Genomic DNA, 14,691 nt, shown 5'->3' with positions numbered 1-14,691 from the left:
AAATCAATACAAAACTTTTGCTCTTAGTACCAACGTCGATGCTTCTTCGAGGAAACATTTGGTTCATATCCAATTGTGTGATAAAATTGCACCAACGTAAACGACTGCCCCAAGATGAACTGGTGAATGATATCATCTTTGTGGTAACAAGCAAAGAGCACTGATGGAAGACAACCCATTCTTCATTGAACATCGATCAACTTCACCAGCCGATGCAACCATGAGACGCAACCATGAGCATCGATAACTCATCGTGGTGTGATGCATCATCAATTTTGGCATCATGTTTGGGTCAGGCACCAATGAAGTTTGATAATCCTCACCGTGGTTTGTTTCTTCTCGGTAATCAAGCTCGAGAAAGGAAGAACTGAGCAACAGTGCCCATCCAATTTTGTGCAATTCCACTAAAATTGAGGAAGACATGCCCGGGTATGAAAATACGCATCCCTGCTTGGAAACATATTTAAAAAACGATATTTAAGTAGTGTCGTTTCTTTGTTTTAGTAGTGGAACAATATTAATAGCGGCATCTTAATTGTCAATAAGAATTAATGAAACGTACACCAAAAAATAGAAGCATCATGATTATCTTGATGGGAACTAAAGCAGGATACCCAAAAAACTAAAGCAAGATAGAAGAATTTATCGACGCCTCTACATGGTCATTGCTTCATTTTACCAGTGATAGTTTTAGATTAGTGGAAGCAATAGGAGCATATGGATAATGACCGCACAACCACCATGTACTTTTTGTCGGAAAAAAAATGTGTATACCTCCACCGATGCATAAATGATAAACCAGGACAACTTTTGGAGTGGCCTTTCCTCTATAATAGTAAAAAAATTGGTGATGTTGGACCAACCGACGAACCCTAACTAATGTACATGGGGAGCTGGGGAGTAGTGGTATAGAAGAAAACCCGATTGCATAGTACAATGAAGCATGAAACCCAAAAGAAGTTATACCTCAGGTGGGAGAGATGTGGCTTAGGCAGGCGGGTGGGATCTGCCCACATGACGGAAGAGAACAAGGGCGTGGAGGACCTTTGTCCGCACCAGCGTCGGCTCATAGAGGATGGTGCGCATCGGCTTCCTCCATCGCCAATGGCAACAACGTCAACACTGGAACTCCTCACCTCTCGCACCGGACGGGATCCGGCCGGATCTGTGACCACCGGTGAGGAGAGAGATAGAGTGGACACTGTCATCTTGTTCAGACTAGCAAGAGGCCCATGCGTTGTATGGAACATCAAGATGTATTTATACGAGTTGTTTATCTTGTGGGAGACAAAGATGAACGAGGGAAGGCCTTATTTGAAAATGTGGAGAGGGGTGCAGATATCTTTTGGCAAAATTGCCATAGTCCGATATAGGTCGGACGGTCTATATTGCAGGATGGCAGGCACACCATCATCACCAACTCGGTTTTTTATAAGAGTAGTAGACACTACTGCAGGATGTTGCTAACGCGACACTACGATCAGAGACCCTTCGACAAAACTATGTGCGATGCATTAATCGCAAACGGTGATGTAAAAAAACCGTCAAAAAGATGCAAAACGTTTGCGATGGCGGATACATCAAACATGGTTCAGATTTTAGTTGTGTGTGCGATGTGGGGCACATGGTTTAGTTCAATGAACTGTTTGCGATGAGGAAGAAGAACAGAAATGGGCAACCAAATGAAGGCGTGTGCGATATACGACATATAGTTCAGTCGAATTAACTGTTTGTGATGAGCCAGAACAATAGAAATGGGCAGCCAGATGAAGGTGTGTGCGATTGAGGGCATACACTTCAAACGTATGAATTGTTTGTGATTAGGAAACACAACAGAAACGGTCAGCGTGATCAACGTGTCTGCGATTGACGGCATACACTTCACACGGACGAATTGTTTGCGACTAGCCACAACAAACAGAAACAGTTAGACAGATCAATGTGTGTGCGCTAGACGGGCACACATTCTCATTAAAAGAAGTGTGTGTGATGGTAATAATGAGTGCGCATGGTTGTTGGAACAAGACATGTGCTGACATCGCCTATTGCGGTGCACCCTATGGTGCAAACACCACGTACGCGACCGAGAAAGCGTGCCCACGTTACGTTGTCCGAGAATAGTGTCGTACTTAGAAATTATAGAACCGTCAACAAATTTTGAGCATGCGTCCCATCACATTCCAAATTACTACCACACTATATTTAATTGCAAACCTGTTCACACCGATCAAAACCTAAACAGTTTCCCGCTTAGGAGCGTATTAGTACTCGGTTACAAATACTACTACTCCAAGATGACTGCACATTCCTCCTCAACTCGATCCTCATCCACAAAAACAAACAAGTCATTCATCCTCGTTCCCTTGCGTCTGCCATGGCTAGCGTGAGTTCTGGGTCGAGAGATTACTACCAGGGAGAGGCAAGCATGGAAGCGGAAGCACGAGAGATGTCCCGCCGCGCCGCGAAAGCAGCCGACATGTCCCATTGTGCAGCCGTAGCAGCACAGAGGTCCCGCCGCACCGCCGAAGCAGCACAGAGGTCTCGCTGCACCGTCGATGCAGCACACTGGTCCGGCAGTGTCGCGAAAGCAGCAGAGATGTCCCGTCATGCTGTGAATGCAGCAAAGATGTCCTCCTGTGCCCCGGCGGCCTGGGAAAATGTCTCGCGGGCGGGCGAGGACTCTCACAGGCGCATGCGCGCTATGTTCGTTGACCTGATGGGTCGGATCTCCGACTGGATGAAGCAGCAGGACGAGATGAATGCCTCGTTTGAAAGTGCTACCAGCGTCATTCGGGGACTAGGGGAGGACAAGGCAAAGCTGCATGCTGAGCACGACCTGCTGAGGGCGAAGATCGCCGGAACGACGAAGCAGCACGAGGATACCACTCCCTTGTTGCAGAGGGCCGGCTTCATCATCAAGAAACTTATGGATGAGAATGCCATGCTCCGCATTGAGCACCAAAGGCTGTTGGAGGAATCCGTGGATGCTCTCAAGCAGCATCTCGAGGACACGAAAGAGCTCATCGCCGCTCGCTGCAGAGACTACTAGTTCCTGCGGCCTGTAGCAACACATCATGAAAGTAGAGATCAGCGAGCCAGATCGTTGTCTTCCTTCTTCTTTTGCCCTTGTGTATTTCGGGTGTTGCTGCATGTGGCTTTTTTAATTATCTTCCTAAATATGTAAGACAATTATTATCCACTATCATCGTCCTTATATTCACCGGTCTTGCTATAAGTCGCAGTCGATGCTATATAGGTCCGCCGGATCTTACATCAAGATCCATGCAAAACTTTCTTTTTAGATTTTCTTTTTTCTCTTTAAATCTCAGTCGAGTGAGACATAGCCATGCCATGAAACAGGGGCTCGGGTGCCATTAATGGAGACATTGGGAGGGAGGTGGGTGGCGGATAGAGGTCACAGGGCTCCCCTCCTGATGAGCACGCGCAGGGGTCTGATCGCACGCCTCCTGTACTCAAATAGCTACCCCACATGACACCTCCTAGCCAATAGAAAAAGGGGACGCGTGGCGGAACATAAATGGTAAGTAGAATGCCCATGGTTTCAATAATACTTGTGTTTCCGATTTGTAAAGTGGCAGCACTTGTTCCAAAATGACTTTGTTGATTGTTAATGTGTGCGCCTTCGCAAATCGAACAAAGAATTTATCACAACATGTTGGTGCCATGTCATGACACAATGCCAAGTTTCATAATTTTCAAGTGAGTTTTGGATTTACGGGAATTTTAAAACCAAGTTTCTCGATGTTTCCGGCCGAGCCAAGACGCCCAAATGTTTGAATTCCATTCCCACTTCTTCCATGGGACCTAGAAATTTGCCCAAGTACACATAAATGATTTTCCAACTAACTTTTGCACACTGGAGCATGCACTTGTACTTCAAATTTGAATTATGTGCATTAAGTGCCTGTAAAATCAATTAATGTATAAAAAGGCCAAATGAACCTGGAATAATTCCAAATTTTAGCAGGAAACTCCTATTTGGTCTAAGCTGCCTGTGTAAACAAATCAAGGCGGGAGAAGGCAATGTATGTTGTTTCGCACACGGAGGTGACACATTCCCTCTCGGAACCACGAGCCTTCTTGAGCGAAGCTCCGGTTTCCAAGAAGCTTATACCAAAGCTTGTCCCAATTTGGCCAAACAATTTACAACAACATGTTGGTGCCATGTCATGACACCATGCCAAGCTTCATGATTTTCAGGCATGTTTTGGATTTACAGGAATTAAAAAATCAAGTTTCTCAATTTTTCCGGCCAAGCCACGACACCTAGATGTTTGAATTCTATTCGCATTTCTGGCATTGGACCTAGAAATTCAGCCAAGGACACACATGTGATTTTTCAACCAACTTTGGTGCACTGGAGCATGTGCTTGTAGTTCAAATTTGAATTCTGCACATTAAATGCCGAGAAATTCAATTAATGTATAAAAAGGCCAAACGAACCCGAAATAATTCCAAGCATGAAACTCCTATTTGGTCTAAGCTGCATGTGTAAAACAATTAAGGCGGGAGAAGGCAGTGTATGTCATTTCGCACACAGAGGTGACACGTTCCCTCTCGGAACCACGAGCCTTCTTGAGAGAAGCTCTGGTTTGCAAGAAGCTTATACCAAAGCTTGTCCCAATTCGGCCAAAAAAATTACCACAACATGTTGGTGCCATGTCATGACACCATGCCAAGTTTCATGATTTCAGGCGTGTTTTGGATTTACAGGAATTAAATAACCAAGTTTCTCAATATTTCCGGCCAAGCCACGACACCCAAATGTTTGAATTTCATTCCCATTTCTTGCATGGGACCTAGAAATTCACCCCAGGACACACACATGTGATTTTTCAACCAACTTTGATGCACTAGAGCATGTGCTTGTAGTTCAAATTTGAATTAGGCACATTAAATGCCATGAAATTAAATTAATGTATAAAAAAGGCCAAAAGAACCCAGAATAATTCCAAATTTTAACACGGCACTCATACAGTTCTATGTTGCCTCTATAAAAAATCAAGGGGGGAGGCAGCCTATATCATTTCGCCCACAAAGGTGACACGTCCCCCCTCGGGAACCACGAGTCTTCTCGAGAGAAGCTCCGGTTTGCAAGAAGCTTATACCAAAACTTGTCCAAATGCGGCCAAATTTTTTACCATAGCATGTTGGTGCCATGAAATGACACCATGCCAAGTTTCATGATATTCAGGCGAGTTTTGAATTTACAGGAATTTAAAAACCAAGTTTCTCAATGTTCCCGGTCGAGCCACGACGCCCAGATGTTTGAATTTCATTCCCATTCTTGCATGGGACCTATAAATTCACCCAAAGACACACATGTGATTTTTCAACAAACTTTGGTGCACTGGAACATGTGCTTGTAGTTCAAATTTGAATTATGCACATTAAATGCCTAGAAACTCAACTAATGCATAAAAATGCCAAACGAACCCGGAATAATTCCAAATTTAAACACGACACTCATGTAGCTGCATGTTCACTGTGCATAAATGTTCTAGCAATTCAAACACCATCCTTTCCCTCCCTAACACCATTTTGTCTTTCAAAACATAATGAAAAATTCAGGTATACCATAAATAGTTTACTAGCAAGAACCGTGTGGGATGCGATATAAAATATATTGGCGCACCGTCTTGTCTGGCTTACGCGGGAAGCTTCGTCATCTACAGTACATCACCCGCACTTGAACCACACTTGCGCGCCAGTTTCTCACCGAGCAAAAAATTTCTGCCACCGCGGAAATATCTATCTCTCCGCCCCCTCCCTCCCACCAAAAGCCACATTTCCACTGTTTCTCCTTGCTTTCCAAGTTCAAACCTTCATTGCGGCTTACTGACAGCTCAGCCTCCTCGCTGGGGACCCTTCTTCTCGCAGCGCAGCCTCCTCTTGGGCGATCCTTCTTCTTGCAGCACCGCCTCCTCACTAGCGACCCTTCTTCTTGCAGCGCCGCCTCCTCGCCGGCGACCCTTCTTCTTGCAGCGCTGCCTCCTTGCTACTGACCCTTCTTCTTGCTGCGTGGCCTCAGCAATATGGTTAGGTAATCCACACCCCACCCACACCATCTTCCTCCTTCCCCGTCCCACATGCCCTGACCGACGGCGTGACACCTTCCGCCAAAATGACTGGCCATGTCCTCCAATTAAGCGTCGCCCGCAGCCATTTTGCACGTAGTATAACATGGAGCTCAGTAGCATCTGGCGGCGGAGAAGCAAATCGCGGCCGCATGGGCGCACGAGGTCGCTATGGCTGCCATGCGTGCCGACCGCCAGATCTTGGAGGAGCACCTCGTCTTCGAGGCCACCATCGACACTGCCACGCGGTTGTCTACTTTAAAATACAGTTCATGATGTTTTCTCGAGGCCACTGCCAGTGCCTTCTAGTGAATTTTCCTCTGTAGTGTTAATATGCAATCTGATGTTCAGTTAACAGTTTGGTCCTATGAAATGTAATTCAGTTAACAGTTTGGTCAAACAATTGCTACATTTCGTAGTATTGTTGTCAAGCATTCTTTGTTTTGTTAACTGTCTTATCTTGTAGTACATGTTTCTCTTCTGCAATGTTGTGCTTAATTAACTATTTTGGTTCATTTGGTCTGTTGTCCATTTAACTATTTGATTCAATTCTGCAATTTGATTTTCATTTGTTGTGGGTACAATTTTGTACTGTTATGCATGTGAGAAATAAATCAAATTTGGATGTACTCAATACATATTCTACTGATAGTATGGCAACTCTCAGTTAACCTAATCAACATATTCCTTATGTGTGTTGCAGGGAAACAATTGGAGACACTGCGGTTTACCATCGAGGTTTGCTCATGCATGGTCCTTTCGCTAATAGCACATTATTGTGCAGTTGCAGGAATCATTCTAATATTTAGGTTTCTTACAATTTGGTCTTGCACATGTAGGTCCTGCTGTCAGAGGCTTAGACCCATTGTTTGACCCATTTTGCATATGGGGAAATGAGATGTCCATGAATATCAGTCAAGTCAAGAAACTCAGAAAGATTGTTAGGATGAAGAAACTTGCGACAAATAATAGCAAGATCTTTGTTTGCACAATGAAGAATACATTAGTCAACTATAGGATGGTACTAACTCTTTTACATTGTTTTTACCCCTTGCACCATTTCAAAATTTATAACAACGATTTATGCATATCTTTGTTTTCAATACTTTTCAAAGCAATTCACCGATGATTACCTCTCAAACCACCTGCATGGTCAAGAGGCGAGGAAGATATTCATTCAACACCCACGATAAAATATTGAAGTCTTACTGAAGAGGACGAAGGTTGGGCGGCCAATTATCCATAGCCACTCGCCTAAAGTTGTAAGGGCATTCAACGTCACTGAGGACTCAGTATTTGCCTTCCGCTTCTGCAGTTTCCCACATGAGATTCATCTGTCTATTTATCATGCATGATGCTACTTTCTAAAGGTTTTTGATGTTGCATGTGAAACTTGGTGCTGTTGTGTAATGGCGTAATTGAGTGTTGAAACTATATAATGTAATTCGATTATGAAATTCTGGTTGCCGTTATACGAATATGAAATATCTGGTGTGTTTTATAAGAAATGTCAATTTGATTACTACATGGATTAACAATAATAGGCTAATTACCATGCTTATTGGGGTTTTCTATTGCAGACGGTTACTCAAACAGCACCGTGGGCGATGAACTCAAACAACCCAAACGGTTTCTAGAAAGTAGGCGTGTTCGATCAACTAACAATCACACACGACTTCCGGCAGAGAACTGTTTGCGTTAGGCCACCTTGCACAAACGTTTCCACACAAAAAATTGTGTGTGATATACATACGAACGGAAATGTTTTTCTGGGATTCACCGTGTGGGATGTACATACAAATGGAAACGATTGGGTTTTGATGCCTCACCTGATCGCACACGAGCTCATTTTGCCCCCGCCTGTGTGCCAGGAGGGCATATCCCCGATGGTTTTTTGGTCGTGTGGGAAGGACACCCCCCCCCTATCGCAGTCACTCACTTGGCGACGGTTTGAAACACCATCGCGGAAAGGGGTTAAAACCATTTGTATAGCACGTCTCTACACCAGTGAGATAAGAGTAGTAGACTAAGTAGAGTAGTAGAGATATAGTAGAGAAGTAGAGATAGAGATATGGAGAGGGTGAGAGAGCAAGACGCGACAAACCCTATCAAACAAGAGGATATATATACAATGGAGTAAAAAATCTCTACATACCAGTGGTTTTAAATACAATATCAGTGGTTTTAAATAGAACTCGACCAATAACACGCCCCCGCTTCCAGGTCGCAGTTTGTATCGCTCACGTGTGGTCCCCGACCCTCCATTATTGAACAAATTAAAGGGCCGAATTATTACGTACGTAAGCTGCCTCTTCGTGTACAAATGCGCTCCATCGTGTACTCGCGGGTATGTCGGAGGCAGAGAGTGCGTGTACATTTCTTCTTGTATGTAGTACTCCATTTATCTCACTTCATATTGTTTCCCACTCCTATGATATTCCTATCCTAGGAACAAAATGAGGCGGTACTAAGTTTGTGTGTGCATAGGGAGAACAAGACATCGATGTTGTGTCCGAGTAGTCGCGAGAGTCATCACTATGTGTGTGAGCGCTCACACACACATAGGCATGCATATCCATGTGTTGAGCCTTGTTTGGCATGCTAAACTATGCATCCACAACTTAGAAAATCATATGTTCCTTTGAGTTATCCCTCTTAACTGTATTCCTGATCTTCATCTATCAGTTTATAGTCAAGGGTATATGTGCATTCATGTCGATGCCTTTTATTCTTCTGGTCCGCAAGCCATTCTATTTGAGAATGACTAGGAGAAACAAACTCCAGTACCTCATCCATATCTAGGATTGGGTCAAAGTATTTGTATTTCGCAGATGATGAATGCCAATCCAGCTTCTAATAGGTTCCATCTTGGAGCATTACCCCCTTTATGCCAGGATTGTCATGAGAATTGCACAACCTCTTATGAACTCTTGATATAGTGATACTTCTCGCCATCATTATTCATTCCTCGGACCCCTTGTTGTTGCAACCGGAATACCAACAAATGAAATGTGATGTGTGAAATCAATACTCCTAGCAACCCTATTGCTTGGTAGTTAATGGACACTAATATCATTCTTAGTGTGTTGGTTATTGAATCACTATTCTAAGATTAATCGTGCCACTAGTCCATTTTTCCTGGTGCACACTTCGATCAATGAGTTAGGATTGTATCAATCGCTCGCTCTTTTGATCACATCATCTTGCCCTGAAAAGCAAGATTGTACTCGATCTTAGAAACGTACCGGTGGTTCGTGATTTTTGGGATATATTCTCGGAAGTATTTCCAGGTTGTTGCTACGTCTTGAGCTTGCGTTGGTTTTCCTTGAAGAGGAAAGGGTGATGCAGCAAAGTAGCATAAGTATTTCCCTCAGTTTTTGAGAACCAAGGTATCAATCCAGTAGGAGGCTCCTCAAAAGTCCCACACACCTACACAAACAAACAAGAACTCGCAACCAACGCAATAAAGGGGTTGTCAATCCCTTCACAGCACTTGCGAAAGTGAGATCTGATAGAGATAATATGATAAGATAAATATTTTTAGTATTTTTATGATATAGATAAGAAAAGTGAAGATGCAAATATAAGTAGATTGAAATCTTATATGATAAAAGATAGACCCGGGGGCCATAGGTTTTACTAGTGGCTTCTCTCAAGATAGCATAAGTATTATGGTGGGTGAACAAATTACTCTCGAGCAATTGATAGAAAAGCAAATAATTATGAGATTATCTAGGCATGATCATGTATATAGGCATCACGTCCGCGACAAGTAGACCGACTCCTGCCTGCATCTACTACTATTACTCCACACATCAACCGCTATCGAGCATGCATCTAGAGTATTAAGTTCATAAAGAACAGAGTAACGCATTAAGAAAGATGACATGATGTAGAGGGATAAACTCATGCAATATGATATAAACCCCCATCTTTTTATCGTCGATGGCAACAATACAATACATGCCTTGCTGCCCCTGCTGTCACTGGGAAAGGGCACCGCAAGATTGAACCTAAAGCTAAGCACTTCTCCCATTGCAAGAAAGATCAATCTAGTAGGCCAAACCAAACTGATAATTTGAAGACACTTGCAAAGATAACTTAATCACACATAAAAGAATTCAGAGGAGATTCAAATATTTCTCATAGATAAACTTGATCATAACCCCACAATTCATTGGATCTTTACAAACACGCCGCAGAAAGAGTTACATCGAATAGATCTCCAAGAAGATCGAGGAGAACTTTGTATTGAGATTCAAAGAGAGAGAAGAAGCCATCTAGATAATAACTATGGACCCAAAGGTCTATGGTAAACTACTCACAACTCATCGAAAGGGCCTTGGAGATGATGTAGAGGCCCTCCGTGGTCGATTCCCCTCCGGTGGAGCGCCGGTGAAGGCTCCAAGATGGTATCTCGCGGATACATAAGGTTACGGCGGTGGAAATAGTTTTTCGTGGTGCTCCTCGATGGTTTCAGGGTACGTGGGTATATATAGGAGGAAGAAGTAGGTCGGTGGATGCTTGAGGGGCCCGCGAGGGTGGAGGGCACGCCCACCTGTAGGGGGCGTGCCGGCACCCTCGTGGCCGCATCCTCTGTTGCTTGACGTCCACTCCAAGTCCCCTGGATCATGTTTGTTCCAAAAAGATCGCTCCCGAAGGTTTCATTCTATTTGGACTCTGTTTAATATTCCTTTTCTTCGAAACACTGAAATAGGCAAAAAAAACAGCAATTCAGGTTGGGCCTCCGGTTAGTAGGTTAGTCCCAAAAATGATATAAAAGTGTAAAGTAAAGCCCATAAACATCCCAAACGGGCAATATAATAGCATGGAACAATCAAAAATTATAGATACGTTGGAGACATATCAAGCATCCCCAAGCTTAATTCATGCTCGTCCTCGAGTAGGTAAATGATAAAGACAGAATTTTTGATGTGGAATGCTACCTAGCATAATTCTCAATGTAATTTTCTTTATTATGGCATGAATGTTCAGATCCAAATGATTCAAGATAAAAGCTTATAAAACATAAAAATAGTAATACTTGAAGCATACTAGCATGTAATCATATCTTATCAAAATAGCATAGCCAAAGAAAGCTTATCTCTACAAAATCATATAGTTAGGCCATGCTTCATTTTCATTATCATGCACAACCCCGATTTCGGCCAAGCAATTGGTTCATACCTTTTAACGTGCTTCAGCTTTTTCAACTCTTACGCAATACATGAGCGCAAGCCATGGACATAGCACTATATGTGGTATATGGTGGTGGTTGTGAAGACAAAAAAAAGGAAGAAGATAATCTCACATCAACTAGGCGTATCAACGGGCTATGGAGATGCCCATCAATAGATATCAATGTGAGTGAGTAGGGATTGCCATGCAACGGATGCACTAGAGCTATAAATGTAAGAAAGCTCAACAAAAGAAACTAAATGGGTGTGCATCCAACTTGCTTGCTCACGAAGACCTGGGGCATTTTGAGGAAGCCCATCATTGGAATATGCAAGCCAAGTTCTATAATGAAAAATTCCCACTAGTATATGAAAGTGACAACATAGGAGACTCTCTATCATGAAGATCATTGTGATGCCCCCGATTCAATCATACACTAATCATGCACGCAAACATGTACGATCAAGATCAGGGACTCACGGGAAGATATCACAACATAACTCTAAAAACATAAATAAGTCATACAAGCATCATATTACAAGCCAGGGGCCTAGAGGGATTGAATACAAGTGCTCGATCGTAGACGAGTCAGCGGAAGCAACAATATCTGAGTACAGACATAAGTTAAACAAGTTGCCATAAGATGGCTAGCACAAACTGGGATACAGATTGAAAGAGGCGCAGGCCTCCTGCCTGGGATCCTCCTAACTACTCCTGGTCGTCGTCAGCAGCCTGCACATAGTAGTAGGTGAAAGTGCTAGTATCGACTAGAGGGGGGGTGAATAGGCGATTTTTATGAAAGTCTTCAAAACTTGGAAGTTCCGAAGAAAAATAATAGCAATGACCTAGTTGATATGCAGCAGAAGATAAACTACCATAAGCAAACCATAGTCAAGTATGCAATGATGTGAAAGTACAAGACTAATAGCAGCTAAGCAGTAAGGATCAGGATGGAAGATAGTATGAAGCCAATCAACAGTAGTAGCCAAGAAATGAAGTCAAACAGATACACAGATAGGCAATGACTTCACGAAGACAAACCTAAGTAAAGGAAGGAAGAGGATAGAACCAGTCACTTGTTGAAGACACATGATTTGTTGGACCAGTTCCAGTTGCTATGACAACTGTACGTCTGGTTAGGGAGGCTGAGATTCAACTCAGAAGACCGCGTCTTCACCTTATTCCCCTTGAGCTAAGGACACACAGTCCTCACCCAATCACTCTGGTAAGTCTTCAAGGTAGACTTCCGAACATTCACAGACTTCGTTCACTGGCAATCCACAATGACTCTGGATGCTCAGAACGCGACGCCTAAACGGTTGGAGGATACACAGTCCTCAAGTGTAATAAGTCTTCAGGTCACACAGACAGAATGACTTCAGTGATGCCTAACACTCTTTGGCTCTGGGTGTTTGGGCTTGGTCCTCGCAAGGATTCTCTCTCTCAAAGGCTTCGAGGTGGCTTGCTCTCAAAACGACAAAAGCCGCAAACTAACTCTGAGCAGCCACCAATTTATGGTGTAGGGGTGGGCTATTTATAACCACTGGGCAACCTGACCTGATATGTCCGAAATGACCCTGGGTCACTAAGGAATTGACACGTGTTCCAACGGTCAGATTTCAAACACACACGACAACTTTACTTGGGCTACAAGCAAAGCTGACTTATCCAGCTCAGGATAAGATTTGCTCTCATTGTCTTCGCTCGAAGACATAGGATTTGGGTTGAGAATCACTTCAGTCATTCTGACTTAGTTCACTTGGACGCCACTTAACAGTACGGTGGTTCCTATGACTCAACAAAGAAGAAAAGGAAACAGCGAAACAACACAGTCTTCGCGCTCCATAGTCTTCACTCAATGTCTTCTCATGTCATAGTCTTCAATATGAATATCTTCACATACCACCATTGTCTTCAATGTCTTCATACATTTTTAGGGGTCATCTCCGGTAGGTAAACCAAATCAATGAGGGACACTACCTCCGTTATCCTGCAATTCTCACAAACGCATTAGTCCCTCAACCAACTTTATCGTCAATACTCCAAAACCAACTAGGGGTGGCACTAGATGCACTTACAATCTCCCCCTTTTTGGTGATTGATGACAAACTGGTTGAAGTTTTCAACGGGGATAAAGTATGTGAAATTGTAAAGGATAGGGTATTGTCTTCATAAGTAGCAAGGGCTCCCCCTGAATATGTGGATATAAGTAATTTGCTTTTGGAATGCAAATGCACATGGTAGGTTGTACTTGTGGAGATCCACTTCAACTTATGAAGATAATTCATCATGCACGAAATCATATAGCAAATAGAATGACATGCATAATGAAAAATGGACGTCTGCAGAATGATCTAAGTGCGGAAGTTATCATCGCACATGCGGAATTACATCGCACAGTAAAGCAAATAAGTAGCAGACGACCATCGAGTTTAAGTGTTACAACTCAAAAACCAAATGTTTCAAAAGCGAGAGTTGTAAACACGAGGTAAATATAAAGCAACCGCCCATATGAACCCGCTTGAAGACTATCAACTCATATGCTTCTCCCCCTTTTGTCAGTAATGACCAAAAAGGTTTGAAGACATAGAGCATCTACTCGTCCTCATGAGTAGGTGAAGCAGTAGGGTTGTCGTTGTTGCTTGGCGGTGCAGGCGTACTTGGTGTAGTGTCAATGCGTGCAGAAGTAGGAGCCGGTGAAGTAGTATCATCTTCATCATCGATCACTCTTGCATTCACAGTTGCCGCGGAGGAAGAATAGTCAGAGTCTTCAAGTGATGGAGTTCGATGTAGGACAGCAGTCCGTGGAGGAGTGGAGTCAAACTTGAATCTTTCAGTGAAGCCATCGTCTTGAAGATCTGCTTCAGCACTAAGCAGTGTCAAAATCTTCCATGATCGCCGACAGGTTTCGTGAGTGACAAATGCATTCTTGGTGGCAAGATTGCGAATGCGATTTACATCCACCAAGAGACTTTGCATCTGACGCTTGAGCCAGAAATGATGCTTATCCTATTTCTGATGTAGAGCCACAAGAAGTTCTCGGTCATTGAGGACCCGAGAGCGCTTCTTTGGCCTTTGAGCAATTGTGCTCTCAATAGCTTCAGTTGGTGCACGATGAGGCAGACGAGTATTTCCAGCCATCGGATAGACACGGGTGATAGCTTGGACACCTTCCATAGGCTGAGTGAAGCTTTGATGTTCAGCATTTTGAAGACAAAGAGGCTCCTTGGCAGGCTCAGGGTATATAGCTTCAACTGACATATCAACCTCTAGTAGAAAGATCAGATGATTGCGAGCAGAGGGCTGATAGTTGACAGAAGAGTGTCGCTTGATGAGGCACATGACCCATGGAGCATAAAACTTCAGACCAAAACGGTCAGATCCAGAAGTAGCAAGTTGCCTGATGAAGAATTCT

The sequence above is a fragment of the Triticum aestivum genome, chromosome 6B, assembly GCF_018294505.1.
Source record: "Triticum aestivum cultivar Chinese Spring chromosome 6B, IWGSC CS RefSeq v2.1, whole genome shotgun sequence".
NCBI classification, from domain to species: Eukaryota; Viridiplantae; Streptophyta; class Magnoliopsida; order Poales; family Poaceae; genus Triticum; species Triticum aestivum.
The sequence above is the reverse complement of the archived record's forward strand: the minus strand, read 5'-3'. Positions refer to the sequence as shown.